At 36.8% G+C, this 15,847-nt stretch overlaps 1 pseudogene; it reads right to left on the bottom strand.

Annotated features, from left to right (window-relative positions):
- Positions 1-6,578: 6,578 nt before the first annotated feature.
- The window catches only part of LOC100668621 (large ribosomal subunit protein uL11-like), a 42,727-nt pseudogene continuing 33,458 nt past the window's right edge, over positions 6,579-15,847 (bottom strand).

Genomic DNA, 15,847 nt, shown 5'->3' on the forward strand with positions numbered 1-15,847 from the left:
GCACAACAGAAAAAAACACTGCCCGGTCCTGTGCCATCCTCACAATTATTCCTCTTTTTCACTGAACATCTACTTTACCAAGGATGATGTCCTTCTCTAGTGACTGGCCCCTCCTGATAACATGTCCAAGGGATGTGAAACGAAGTCTCCTCGTCCTTGCTTCTAAGGACCATTCTGGCTGTACTTCTTTCTTCCAAGACAGATTTATTCATTCCTTTGGCAGTCCATGGTATATTCAGTAAAAAAAGTCTTCACCAATTCCGTCATTCAAAGCCATCGATTCTTATTTGGTTTTTCTTATTCATTATCCAGCTTTTGCACGCACTGTGTAGTGTCCAAGCTGCAATACTGATGGCAGGCATACACCACTAGTCTATATTTTTAAAGGAGAGATCTGGTATATCACAGGCCTACACTACAGTTTCTTAGTGTTAGTCCTGGGACTTAGCGTTAGTCCTGCCTGTTTTTGATTATGCTGTTTTTACGTGCTATCTTTTCCTATTCCTGTGTACTTATTCATTTGAATTTCAGGTGCATAAAGTTAAGTAAATTGTATTTCTTAGATTATGGCATACCACTGCCATTAAAAGATTTTACTCTTATTTTATTTTATTTCCCTTTAGTTTTTACCATCACTTCCATCCCCCTCCTCCTATAAGCACTCAGTCATAAGATTTTAGTATATTTTTGTTCATTTACTATCATTGTCTCCCATAGAGGAAATTCTAGAACAAGATACTAAAATAAAAATGATATACAAGAAAATTCTGTTTTACAAAGACCCCTTGTTTTCGGTGCTTCCCGCAAAACTAAAAACAACAATAATGAAACAAACTAAAAAAATCACTTCTTTCAAATGTTTTGGATTTATCAAATTTGAAAGACCTATTTTCCAGAAATATTTGTGTGAGCACAAAATGGATTTTTCCCACAAGTTATACATTACCTGCTTGACATGTCTTCATGACCTACATTATACAGTCATAAGCATTTATTTGTTTTGATGCCAATAGAGACGAAAAGAACCTATCTCTACTCTATGTGAGCTGTAGAGGGTCTGAGTCATAATTACATAATTTTAAGAGGCACAGAACAACATTGCCACCACTGATTTACCACAGACACCTCAATAAGCCTCAATTTCTAATGAAATAGCAATTACACAGAAGGTGGGGAGGGACAGAGAGTGACAAATAAGAGTATTCAATATTAATTATAAATTGATGGTGTAAAAACAGTAGTGACCTTCTTCTCAGTTTTCTGACAGAATATAATGCTGTCGGTTTTCTTCAGATAGTACAGAGCGGGTGGGAGAAGGGGAGCTGGAATGCGACCCACCTAACATTTAATACAAATCATTGCCTCATAATTCAATGAAAAATGAAATCTATAGCAACTTTATATGGGATCAGCCCTGTTTATATAATAAGCACAGGCTATTGATTATTGGTTTCTAAAATGCTTTTATAAAAATGAAGTTTAATGTTTTTGTTGGTGGTGATGGCAGTAGTGTGTTTAAAAATTAGTAGTGCTGTAACTCTTATAGGGGAGAGTAAAGGGGAAAATCGAACCAGTTATCCCAGCTTCTTGAAAGAAAGCATCATGTCTTACACATGTTTTATATTACTGATGGTCCTTTGCATGATATTAGGCAAATGGAAGGACATTAAGTCTCTATCATGCAATTGTTGAAATCAGTTTTTGATGTTAAAAAATTGTATTTATTGTAGATCTTTTGTATCATTGATAGCACTTTAACACCATAGCATCACTGATAAATTGGTAGTATAGTACTTTAAACTCTTAAAAGAAAACTTGCTTATAAATTTTTTAACATGTCTCTTTATTGAGTTCTTAGAATTTTTTTTTTTTTTAAATAGTAGCACTGCCCCAAACTGTTTGCAAGGAGCACCTGGTGAATTCAAAATGTTGACCTTTTGGCTAGCAGCCGTAGCTTTTAACCACCACACCACCAGGGTTTTCTAGCTCTAAATTTAGGGTTTACATGCAATAGGGATATTCCATTCCTTCCTAAACCCTCAATATTTTACCTCAGACTCATACTAGCACATCAGTTCTACAAAAAGAGGTGTCTACAAACCAGTTTTTAAGCTTAATTTCAAAGGAAATTGACTGTTGTTTCTGTTGTTGTTAGGTGCCGTAGAGTCAGTTCCAACTCAGAGCAACCCTGGGTACCACAGAACGAAACGCCGCCTGGTCCTACACCATGCTCACAGTCGTTATGCTTAAGCCCATTGTTGCAGCCACTGTGTCAATCCACCTCGTTGAGGGTCTTCCTCTTTTTCACTGACCCTCTACGTTACCAAGCGTGATGTCCTTCTCCAGGGGCTGATTCTTCCTGATAACATGTCCAATGTATGTAACTGGATATAGAACATAGTTGTTAGGTTTTCTATGGTGTGTTTTCTAAAAGTACTTTGATAGTATATGAATAATTTGGTTAGATGATGGATTATATAACCCTGGAAAAATCACAATGCTATATATTTTTATACGTCTATGCTGAAAACTTAAGTCCAACACATCTACAGGGATGGAAAAACATAGAAAATAGATATTAGACTTCTATATAGCCTTGTAGCCCATTCTCAAGGTTATGGTTAAGTATACAAATGACTCTCAGATTTTACCTGTAGTTTCAATGGAGAGGGCTGTGTGTGAATAATTTTAAACTGCAAGCAATCTTAAAATCTTTGTATTGAGGTGTATTATGATTTTATTTTTGAAACATATGATTTGCCAGGGATACTTTTTCTAGTATAAAATGCATTTCCATTCTTTCAACATATAATCACTTGAGTAATGGAGGGGAATGACCTCAAAGTACAAAGAAACATAGAAAAAAAATCTACTCCAACACTGCAAAAGCATAGGAATTGGAACAACAAAAAAAAAATTCTTATAACTGGATGTAATAGTCAGATATTAATTAAAAAACAAAAAAGACTTGGGACATAACATTCATTTGGGTTCTGTTTTGGGGTTTTTTTTTTTTTTTTTTCATTCTAAAAATTGACTTACCTAATTCAGGTGTTTGTTTGTTTTTTTTTTTAACATTAATGTTCCTTGTACTCATTTCTGCCTTCTTTTAGCTATCAAAGAAACTATATCTGACTGCAAACAAGTTTTCCTGGCCCATTTGCTACGAGCAGTTCAATACTCTTCTTGGCAACATTTACAACGAATGAAGGAAAAGATGACAAATTGGAGCTGTCATTCAGTGAGATTTCTCTTTAGCAAGCTTTCTAACTGTTGTGCAATAGATCACTTTTGTGGGGCCTTTCTCTCCACGGTCTTGGAATTCCCATCTAAGTGACTAGGCAAGACTGTGATAGGGTAATTGTGGCCCACCAAAGGGATTGGTCAGTTTTGCCATCCCACTGGAATTGAAATGAGCCATCCAAGAGGGGAAAAAGAGAGAAGCCTACCATCACCAAGGAAGAACAGCCAGGAGTAGAGAGCACTTGCTTCGGACCTGGGAATCCCTGTGATGAGAAGCTTCTGGAACCAGGAGACAAAGAGAAAAAGTGGGAGGAGAGACAGAGAGAGAACTTAAACTCTGAAGATGGTGAGAAGCAGTGACAGCAAAGACCCAGTGGCAGGAAACAGTGTGGTAGGTAGGCTTCCTGGCCCACAGAGAGAGAAAGTTAAGTGCCTTTGGGCAGAGGCTGAGGGCCAGGGAGGGGCGTGCCTATGAGCACTCCTAGGAAGAGGCTATCCTGATGGAAGAACTATATCCTAAGTGTTCCTGACCCTGAATTATAACTCTTACACCCCTAATGGAAACTCTGGTGGCATAGTGGTTAAGTGCTACGGCTGCTAACCAAAAGGTCGGTAGTTCGAACCTGCCAGGCGCTCCTTGGAAACTCTATGGGGCCGTTCTATTCTGTCCTATACGGTCGCTACGAGTAGGAATCAGCTACACGGCAGTGGGTTTTTTGGGGAGGTATACCCCTAATAAATCCCATAATTGTGAGTATTGTCTGTGAGTTCTCTCTGGCCATTGCAATGAATTATCAACCCCAGCAGAGAAGTAGGGAGTGCTGTGGGAGGGACAGTTGGTGTCAGAATTGGTAAAGATGGTGGAGAAAGGAGGCATGTCTGGACTCCTTCTCATAGGAATCAGCCTTGGGCTATTGGTCTTAATTCTCCTTCCCCCTTGTGAAGAGAGAGGAGGTCAGAAACTTCTCCCTTGTTGTTTTTACAATAATTTTTAGCAAATTCTTGTTTCCATTCAATTTTGAAAGCATGTGTTCATTCCTAATTTTGAATGTTGGTCTTTTGTCACTGTGATGAATAGGCGGGTGCAATGTTTTAAAGCTGTCAGCTAGGAATGGGTCTATGCTCTGCACATCATTGGCAGGTAGGCCAGAGAGTTGTTTTACAAATTACATTCCCAGCAGGAGGGGATGCAGACACCCTAACAAACCCTGACCACAGTGACACATGTATCTGTGGAAAGGGACCAATTTGTATATCATCTGGCACCAGAGAGTTGAGCTACTTGAAGTCATAATGGAGACATTTTGACTTTGGCAGTCAGGGTTGCCACTATGTGGTGAGTTAAATGCTCCACACTAAGCTGGTGACAGGACTAAATATTATAAGCCTGAAAAAGACAAACTGGGTGGTATCATCAGGCTGGCTGGAATTATTGCACAAAAAGAAGGCACTTAAGTTGCGAATTTCTATTCTCTGGTGGAAAATTCAGAAAGGCATATAGTATTTCGTATCAGTTCATAGATTTGAAGTTCATCCTTTAAAATATATATATTAATTAATATTTTTAAAGTGTTAGCCTTGAGCCAGGGATGTTCTTTCTAAGGTGCAGCATACTGTGTCTGTAAGTAACAGCTTGAGAGACAATTACAGTCATTAGGGTGCAATGGTAAATAGTTTTTATTTCTATCTAATTAAAATTAAATTGGATTCAAAATACATGGGGAACAGGGGTGGGAATTGCCAGGAATGCTATTAAAGCTTCTGTTCAGCATTTCTATAAACCCTTTATTAAAACAAGACTGACAGTACCATGCTCCATGGCCCTTCTGTTTACTCCCTACATCACTACCCTAAACAAAATGACTTCCGGTTGAGAGTAGAATCACAAACAGGGAGGCAAAAGCAAGGGAAGGGTGGCATGAGTGGAAACAAATCGCCATTTCCAAATTTGGGTTTATAAAGAAGAAACTCTGCACTTGGTTTGTGGAACTTGCATTGGTTTGATTTCCTACTTCTCACAACGTCTTGTTCATGTGAAAGTCATTTTCATATATATTTCCACTAACCTGTAAGAAAAAAATGCTTACTTTGTCTACTTGTTTTAAAATTTTCTTCCCTCAAATTCCTGTGTTATTTTCTGCCCACCATTATTTATGATGATTAATTCTCTCTATGCATTCAGTTTTTTGGCTCTTTTACTATGGCTCTTTTTTTCATACTACCCATAAAATTGTTACTTGTAGTAAAGCATCTATCTGTCTTCCTGTCTTATTTCCTCTGTTCCTTCTTCTTTCCCTTTTTTTTTTTTTTAATTCCTGGAACTTTGTATTAGTTTCTTATTGCTGCTGTAACAAAGTACCATGAACTCAGTGGTTTAAAACAACTCAAATTTATTATCCTACAGCACTGGAGGTCAGAAGTTCTAAAATCTGTCGGCAAGGTTGTTTTCCTTTTGGAGGTTCTAGGGGAGAAGATTTTCTAGGGAGTAGCCTTTTCCATCTTCTAGAGGCTATCCACATTTCTTGAATCATGCCCCCCTTCCAGCAATGGCATCATTTGACCTCTTTTTCCATTGCCACATCTTCTCTGACTGTGACTCTCCTGTCTCCCACTTATACAGATCTTTGCGATTACGTTTATCCCACCTGGATAATCCAGGCTACTCTTACCATCACAAGATCCTTAACTTAATAACGTCTTCAAAGTCTCTATTGCCATGTAAGGTGATATTCACAAATTTCAGAGATTAGAAGATAGACAATTTTGGGGGGACATTATTTTGTCTGCCACATACATAAAAAAATACATACATAGAAGACATCAAATGAGTCAATGTTAGAAGGTAAAAATTCACATCAATTGCAACTGCTATTTTATTCCGACCCATGGTGGAGTGATAGTATAATCATCAGCCATGTTCCCTCGGGTGGAAAGAAAAGCAAGCGGACATTTCTAGACAGACATTAAATCACATATGCATGGACTATATTACTGAACAATACTCTGATCCTATGGAAGAAACAAACACTTCGTCTTCTGAAGAAGCCTAAAATCTACTATAAGCAAAAATATATGGAAATCAGTAATTATAATATAGGACAATATGGTAAGTACCATAAGAGTCAAATCAAATGCATCAAGAGACAGGCAACAGAGAGAGAACTTCCTGTCAAGATTATCAATGAAAGTATATTGATTGTTTGATTTAGCAAATACTTTTTTTTTTGCAGAGCTATATTCCAGATAACCTTTCTTCATGTTTTGCAAATATTCTTATAGCAATTCTTTTTTTTTTAATCAAATGATCCTTTATTGGAATATTTTCTTTGTAGTTCTTAGCTAGCTGGGCATTCCACAGCATCACTGTTGAAGTCATCTATGATATCATGAGGATGGTAGCCATCAACATTGCAGTCCACAGACTGGGCAGTCTCTAGGATCTCTTTAATAGTTTCAGAGAGTTCTCCCTCTAAAAATTACTGTCACATCTGAAGGACAATACTGACAATCTCATTGAAAGTGATATTTTCACTGTGTTTAATATTTTTTTGCTTCTTTCTGTCTCCATGTGGTTTCTTGAGGGGTTTGATGATTGTGGGAAAGGCACCACCTCAATGTGGGCCTGTTTGTTCTGAATGGTTGGTTTAACTGTAATCCTTAGTCCCTTCTGGTCACTAGTTGCCTTGGCAATGTCATCACCAATCTTTTTTAGAGACAGGTCTAGGGAACTGATCTTGGGGACCAGAGCAGATATGCATTGACTTCTCCACCGGTGCACCTCAGGTATGCAACTTTGATCTCTTTGGGGTCGAACACGGGTGGGAAGCGGAGGCCACTGGTGTTGGATAAACCCAAATGTGGGTAACTGAAGAAAGGTGCACCTACGCCTCCTCCAAGTCAAAAACCAAGAGTTATAGCAGCTCTCTGAGAAAAGTATTACTATTATCCCAATTTTACAGATGACGAAACCGACGCACAAATAGGTTAAAAAGTTAAATAAGGCCACAACTAGAAAAATATTTGAACCTAGGCAGTCTTACTCCAGATTCCCTTTATTAACCCCTGCATTAGGCTACCTCCTAGAGTTAGACGTATAGGGACCAGGCCTTCCACAGTTCTATATTAATAAGCTTTTAAGTAGAAAAGACAATGGGGAACATTCTGAGAGATAAAAACAGATTATCTGAAGACAGGAAGGCAAGGAAGGATGTGGTTCAGCTGAATATTATGGCCCAATTATCTGGAAGGGCCTGAAGACATGCAACTGTATGTAATTTTGCACCTCCACATCTATAGATCAACAAAACTCCAAATCCTTGGACTGTGCCACCTGTTCAAGGACATCTTAAACTTTCAATGCCCCTCATCTGAATCTTTGAGTTCAGCACAAACGTACAGTGCACAGAATCTTACTTTGTACCATTCATTATTATTAACAATGACCTGTCAGGTTATTTATATTATTTCATGTCTGAAACTTCCTCCCTCAGTTTTTGGAATATGCTGTTCTCATTACAGGAATTATTGAATTATTTATAGTTTTATAATACCAAGGGGCAAGACATTACAGTGGTAAAGGTAAATAGCCTTAGAATCAAGCAGACCTGGAGTTGAATCACAATTCCATTTGCTAATTGTGTGTAACATATTGCCTTCTAAAGGCTCAGTTTCTTTATCCGTGAAATGCAGAAAATCATTACCTACTTCTTAAAATGATAGTTGTGAATATTAAAAAGTATATATTGAAGCACACAATATAGAATCTGGCACCTATTAAGTACTCAATAAAAGTATTTATATTACTAGCTGATCAACTAATTTTTACATTGACATGGTATGGTAGGGCTTGGGTATGAACGAAAGCATTGATAATTTTTCAAAGTGAGAAAGTTTGATGTTTATGAGAGCTTATTTTTGGACAACGCAGTTAGCAATATATATTTTAGGGTAAGACAGACATGGGTTGAAATTCTAGCTCCATAGCTTACCATACTTACAGCTGTGTGATTTTGAATATTTCACTTAACTCAATGAGTTTATTATCTGCATCTAATTAAATAATAAAAAAAAAATTAAATAATATCAATACAATATTCATAGCATCATATTTTCAATGAGTTATACATATAAGCCTTCACACATCTGTCAGCCTGTCAACCAGATTCAGAAGACGTGAAATGAGGATATGACTGCTGATGTCTGGTGGGGCCTGGCTGAAGCAGAGAATACCGGAAAGATATTTGCCTGTGTTTTATTGACTATGCAAAGGCATTCGACTGTGTAACTCATAACAAATTATGGATAACATTGTAAAGAATGGGAATTTCAGAACACTTAATTGTGCTCATGCAGAACCTGTACATAGACCAAGAGGCAGTCGTTCAAACAGAACAAAGGAGATACAGCATGGTTTAAAATCAGGAAAGGTGTGTGTCAGCGTTGTATCCTTTCACCATACTTATTCAATCTGTATGCTAAGGAAATAAGCCAAGAAGCCGTGCTATATGAAGAACACGGCATCAGGATTTGAGAAAGACTCATTAACAACCTACAATATGCAGATGACACAACCCTGCTTGCCGAAAGTGAGAAGGACTTGAAGCACTTACTGGTGAAGATCAAAGACTACAGCCTTCAATATGGATTACACCTCAACACTAAAAAAACAAAAATCCTCACAACTGGACAAATAAGCAACATCCTGATAAATGGAGAAAACACTGAAGTTGTCAAGGATTTCATTTTACTTGGATACACAAATACCACCCATGGAAGAAGCAGTCAAGAAATCAAATGATGTACTGCTTTGTGCAAATCTGCTGCAAAAGACCTCTTTCAGGTGTTCAAAAGCAACAATGTCACTTTGAGGACCACAGTGCGCCTGAACCAAGCCATGGTATTTTCAATTGCCCCATGTCCCTGCGAAAAAAGGACAATGAATAAAGAAGATTGAAGAAGAATTGATGGATTTGAATTAAGATGTTAACAAAAAATATTGAATATGCATAGACTGGCAAAAGAACAAACAAATCTGACTTAAAAGAAGTACAGCCAGAATGCTCCTTAGAAGTAAGGATAGTGAGACTTCGTCTCACATACTTAGGACACATGTTTTCAGGAGGAATCAGTCCTGATGAGAAGGACATCATGGTTGGTAAAGCAGAGGATCAGAGAAAAAGAGGAAGACCTTCCACGAGATGGATTGACACAGTGGCTGCAGCAATAGGTTCAAACATAGCAACTATTGTGAGGATGGTGCAGGACCAGACAGTGTTTCATTCTGTTGTACGCTGGGTCACTATGAATTAGAATCAACTCGGTGGCACCTAACAACAACATGCATACATATAAGGGACCTAAACAGTACCAAAAACATAGTAGGTACCCAATAATTTTTTTTTAACAATTACAACTGGACTCCTACTATTCCCCGAAAAATGTTATTTATGATAAAATCTTCAACAATGAGAACATGAATGTTGAAAAACAACAAATCATTGGCATATCAATGTTTGATCACAAGTTTAACAATGGTTTCAAGATAACACATCACTAAATTATTTTATATTGGGCCACAAAAATTATTTGACAACTAAACATTGTATCTCGTGAGTTATTCTTCATTACATACATCTGTGCCTGGATTCACCCATTTGGTTTTGATGAAAGCAGTCAAATTGATTATTGTTTGGGGACCATTTTGTGTCTAATAAAATGTAAACTGAAAGTAGTATTATACCCAATTTTATTTAAATCGGAGTCTTAGAATTTATTTACATACTGTAATTAATAGTTGCTGACCAAATTAAAGAAATCAGGTTTGGAAAAATGTGGAACATTTCCTGGCATCTGTTCTTAGGTCATTATTCACTGAAGCTGCACTTTTACAGCAGAAGAAACAATTATTATAAAGTTAATTGATAAACTTAACATTTCTGTCAGCAGGGAAGAACTGATTTTACAACTACAAATGGGCCTGAAAATTTTAAAGCACATACTCAGGCAGTCCAAGATTTATATATACAGCCTTCCTAACACCAATAATTTCAGCTAGCATCTATTGAAAACTTTTAGTTCCAAGCACTTTGCAAGTATCACTTTTAACCGAGAGATTGAAACTATGTTTAAATCATTTTATTTTCCCCATTTTCCAGATAAGTAAACTGAAGCTTGAATGGATTAAAAATGTGCTCCTATGATGAACACCTATGATGGGCCCAAGAGCTAGAAAGGGCCACATAAACCAGAGACTTAATCAGCCTGAGACCAGAAGAACTAGATGGTGCCCAGCTACCACTGATGACTGCCCTGACAAGGAACACAATAGAGAATTCCTGTTGGAGCAGGAGAACAGTGGGTTGCAGATCTCAAATTCTCGTAAAAAGACCAGACTTAATGGTCTGACTGAGACTAGAAGGACCCCAGAGGTCATGGAACTGGACCTTCTGTTACCCCAAGACTGGAACCATTCCCAAAGCCAAATCTTTAGACAGGGATTGGACTGGACTATAAGACAGAAAATGATATTGATGAGGAGTCAGCTTCTTGGCTCAAGTAGACACATTTGACTATGTGAGCAGCTCCTGTCTGGAAGTGAGATGAGAAGGCAGAGAGGGACAGGAGCTGGTCGAATGGACACGGGGAATACACACGGGAGAGGAGGAGTATGCTGTCTCATTAGGGGGAGAGCAAAAAAAAAAAAAAAAAACTAGTGCAGCTAGGAGTAAATAGCAAGGTGTGTATAAGTTTTTGTATGAGAGGCTGACTTGATTTGTAAACTTCCACTTAAAGCACAATAAATTAAAAAAAAAAAAAAGCTCTCCTTCACCACTGTCTCCTTCCCCACCACCCAGCCACCCCAGAGAGACCCCACACTGCCTTCTTACCTGAGTGCCTTTACTCTCTTGCCGTACCTCTGCTGCCCTGAGTATCTGCAGTAAGGCATGCTGGGAGAGAAGATCAGAGCAAGTAATTCCTACTTCTTTCCATTGCAAACCCTGACATGCTAATTTTGAATGTTACTCAACAATGTTGATAAAATGACATTGAGTCTGGGACATTCTCTGAAAAAATATACATATTTTTCATGACTCCACAAACTCAAACCTCTGTTTATCCTTTTTTTTTTTCTTTCATCACTTTTGGGTCTAATTCCACAAAGTAACTATAGTAGAAGCTAGGAAGGGAGATTTTAAATTTTGATGTCCTTCCCTTTATAGCTTTCAGCAAAACTCAACAACAAGAAAAAAAAAAAAAAAAACCCCTTCCAAAACATAGTCCTTATTGGTGACCCTAGGAAGCTTTAAGGAAACCCTGGTTGCACAATGGTTAAGTGCTACAGCTGTCAACCAAGAGGCTGGCAGTTCAAATACACCAGCCGCTCCTTGGAAACTCTATGGGGCAGTTCTACTCTGTCCTATAGGGTCGCTATGAGTCAGAATCGACTCAGTAGCAATGGGTTTGGTTTGGGTTTTCAGGAAGCCTTGTGGCTCATTTTCTGTAGAGGGTCCAGGATAACAAGAAGCCAGGTGAAAAAGGAAAGAAAGATCCTTTGGAATGAAAATAAAGGGAAACCCAAACAAGAGAAATAAAAAATATGGAAGACAGAAAACTCACTCAAAAGCAGAAGTATCCACAAGGGAACACTAGCGCAGACCCACCATCACTGTCCACCAGATCCTCAAAACATTATGTGTTATAATAAATTACAAACTTGAATACAAATCTCAGCTCAGTCCCTCAAAGGATTCCAAGCCTGGGAGTCATGTCACCTTCCTGGGCCTCAGCTTCTTGCTTTAGAAAGTTACAGTAAAGACCACATGAGACAATATTCTGTGCACTGCACAAACCGGGCTTTGCACAGAGATATGGTTATAAGCAGGAGGATCAGGAAGCTGGAGAATAAATATGGGACACGTCCATTCAGTGACAATCTGTTTTAGGAGTTTAAAATAGCATTTGCATATTAAAACAAAGATGCATATTTGAGAGTAGAGAGCAAAATACCACTGTTTTTTTTCCTTCAGGTAACACTGAATTTTTCAAAAGTTAATATATGTGAAGTAGTCCAAATAGTGCTTGGCCTACTAAGTACTACTTCTTACCAAAAGAATATTACATATTCTGCGAGCTTTTATAAGGAATTGGGGATTTCATGGCAAAATGCATATGAGAAATATGGTATGGTGCATTTTAAACTCCATCTTGATGATTCATAATGCACATTAGTGTTAAAGACATTGAGAAATCCTGTAGTAAGAAAACCTGTTTAATTTCATTCAGCCACAGCATGAATCAATGTATTTACTCATGAAATTCGATTTTTCTATACATTGCCTATTAATAATTGTGAAACCACTAATAGTCTGAGGGAAAAGTTTGATAAAGCTGTTCTGAGACCATTGCCCACCAGATACCATAAATACTCCTCTTTCTCAAGGAGCACACAATTTGAATTTCCAATAAATATATTACAAAGAACCTTTGTGAACATAACTTATGTGTAAGGTAAAAGCTATTTTATGTGATACTATTTTTTTCTAAGAGTTGGACCCTTCCATAACATAACCTGTGGCCATAATGGGAAAAGTACTTCTATATCATGAAAGCTGACATATAGTGAGATTAAATATCTTCAATTCTGTATATAATTTCTCCCACAGAGTGCAACAAAGAATTTTTGAAAAAATGAAGTGCCCCATTAAGATCCTGAATGCTTCTACAATGCAGGACTAATGCCATTTATAAAACTATTCAAATAAATCCTGTTATTAAAACAAACTTTACACTTTAGTAAATATTGTTATTTCTCTGGAACCATTAACCAAGAATGTTCTAGAATCTGCAAAGTCCTTATCATTTCAATAGGGTTACTGCTTATATAAAAACAAGTAGAGGGCAAAAAAATTGTGCTGAGATGGACAGATGGGGCATTCACTTGAGCTCATTCTCTGGCTAAATAGAAGAAAAATCACTGTGCACTACTATTAAAATTTTTACTTCACCAAAATTGCACTGTATTATATAAATGGACTTCTAGATCATGCAGAATGGTCAAAATTGCAAATACTGAATTTGTGACTGCCAAAGTTCTATTCTCCTACATAAAAATATGTCCTAATAATGCCAAGTCACAGTTTTAGCAAATAATGTGTTGGTTAATTCGAGGAAAACTTTCAAATCTTTCATATTTGAATACACCAGTTTTTATGATAAGAGGTGAACCTCAACTTTCTAATAGTCCATTATTTAAATAAAGATAACTAGGTGTTCTGTATGTTCATTGACTTGAATGTATCAGAACAAAATTTGCCATATAGGCTTCATGGTTAGATGACAATACATTCAGCGATGTAGAAAACTACGATTTAAAATCTCCTCAGACACTATTGATTGCTTTCTCTGACTGCATTACATCAGATGAAAACAACCATGCAGACAATACTGATTTAAAACATTTGATAATTCAGGTGATGTGGCTTAAATTTCCTCTATGGAAAAATAATATCGTGGGTTTAGGAAAACAAACTACTTTTAAGCACCTTTTATATTTAAATATTTGAAGTGCTAACCATAAACTTGGAGCCCTGGTGGCCCAATGGTTAAGAGCTATGGTGAGCTACAGTTGCTAACCAAAAGGCTGGCAGTTCGAATCCACCAGTCACTCCTTAGAAACTCGACGGGGCAGTGCTTCTCTGTCCTGTAGGGTCACTATGAGTTGGAATCAACAAGACAGCAATGGGGTTGGGTTTTGTTTTGTTTTTTGGGTTAACCATAAGTTCTGGCATCCTTCTACTTTGTACATTAAAGTTGGTTTCTAATCTGTCAATACTGATTTGGTCATATTGGAGTTACTAGATTTAAAGATATTAATTCTTATTCCAAAATTCAGACCTTCAACCAATTCAGATTTTATTTCTTCCTTATTATTCCTGTGTAAGAAAAATTTAGTACATGTTTCTAGTTTTAAATAACTGATATTTGCTGCTTTACTGTTGTTGTGGCTCTTGTTCTTAAGAAAATCTCTAAGGCACATTATAATGTTTTTCAGACAATGACGAGAGTATTCACTTCCTTTAAAAAACATTTAGATCAGGACCGTTGATAGAATCTTATGAGTTACTAGTTATCTTGAAATTAAAGCCTGAACTCTTAAAATAGTTACCATAATAATAAAAAAACAAACCCATTGCCGTCATGTCGATTCCAAGTCATAGTGATCCTATAGGACAGAGCAGAATTGCCCCACAGGGTCTTTAAGGCTGTAATCTTTAAGCAAGCAGACTGCCACATCTCTCTCCTGAAGAACAGCTGGGAAGTTTGAACCACCAACCTTTTGGTTAGCAGCTGAATGCTTAACCATTGTGCCACCAGGGCTCCTTAGTTACCATAATATACAATTTTAATACTTCTAATAATAGTGGCTGATGTTAAATATATTTAATTTTGTGCCTTATATTTAAGAATATATATTTCAGAAAATGTAGAATGAGATTTCTAAAAACAAACCTTGTCACCGTGAAGCTAAGGTTATCTCAAATTATTACTAGAATTAATCTCAAAATGATATTGGCTCTACAAGTAAATCATTAAACATCTTAAAACACATATTTTTGAAGTACAATTTAAATCTATAGGCAATGCAATAATGTATTCAATTGTCATCTTCAACAAAGAAGGAATTGCAGAGATAATCACAGCCTGCTGAGTTTTTTCTATCATCAGAATCAGGGGAGCAGGGAGATGTGGATGATTACGAGGTATCAGCCACTGTAAGCAGACTGAGAAAACAGAAACCCAGGTTTGTTTTACAGCTGGAAAATTAGGTAAATAATAGCTTCTTTCATCTACCATATTTTTACACAAATAACGCATGTTGCACTTTTTTTTTCTTCCAGTCACACCCTCCTTCTATGAGGTATTTTCATAAATAAGCTATGCTAATTTTTTTTTTTTTTTTTTTACAGCATAGTGCACTTATGAAAATAGTCACAAGGGGTTGGTTGGCAAAAAATATATATATATATACATATATAACACATGCATTAATTGCATAAAATATGGTAAATGGACACATTCAAAATAATGTAATATAGTCAATATTTATTTCAAAATATATTTATTAAAGTAAATTCTACAAATCCTATCAACTGTACAAAGTGCTACTAAAGGGCCAAGGAGAAAACTGGCTCTGAAGAAGGGAAATTATGTAAATGTAACTATATGGAGCTAAAGGAATAGATTTGAAATATATGACAACACATATTTTGTAAATTATGTAAACAATCCTAAACTTGTTGGAGTTTCCCATCAGACTTCCAATTAACTTGAGTTAGCCTCCAAAGTAGCCCTTAAAGATGACTGATGAAGATAACTCAATTGTTTTTATTTTGTTACATAAAGAATGAAATTAGATATTTTTTACCAATACGTACTATTAGCCAGAATAGGTTAGGCTATGCTGCAGTTATTTAAAAAAAAAAAAGAAGCCTCAGTGGACTAAATGTCTCAGTGGTTTAAAACCACAGATGTTCATTTCCTATACACTCTTGTTTTTCACTCATGCCCACTAAAGTTAACTGGATGCTCTGTTCCACCATCCTCA

Source organism: Loxodonta africana, chromosome 8, assembly GCF_030014295.1.
Source record: "Loxodonta africana isolate mLoxAfr1 chromosome 8, mLoxAfr1.hap2, whole genome shotgun sequence".
Lineage (NCBI taxonomy): Eukaryota > Metazoa > Chordata > Mammalia > Proboscidea > Elephantidae > Loxodonta > Loxodonta africana.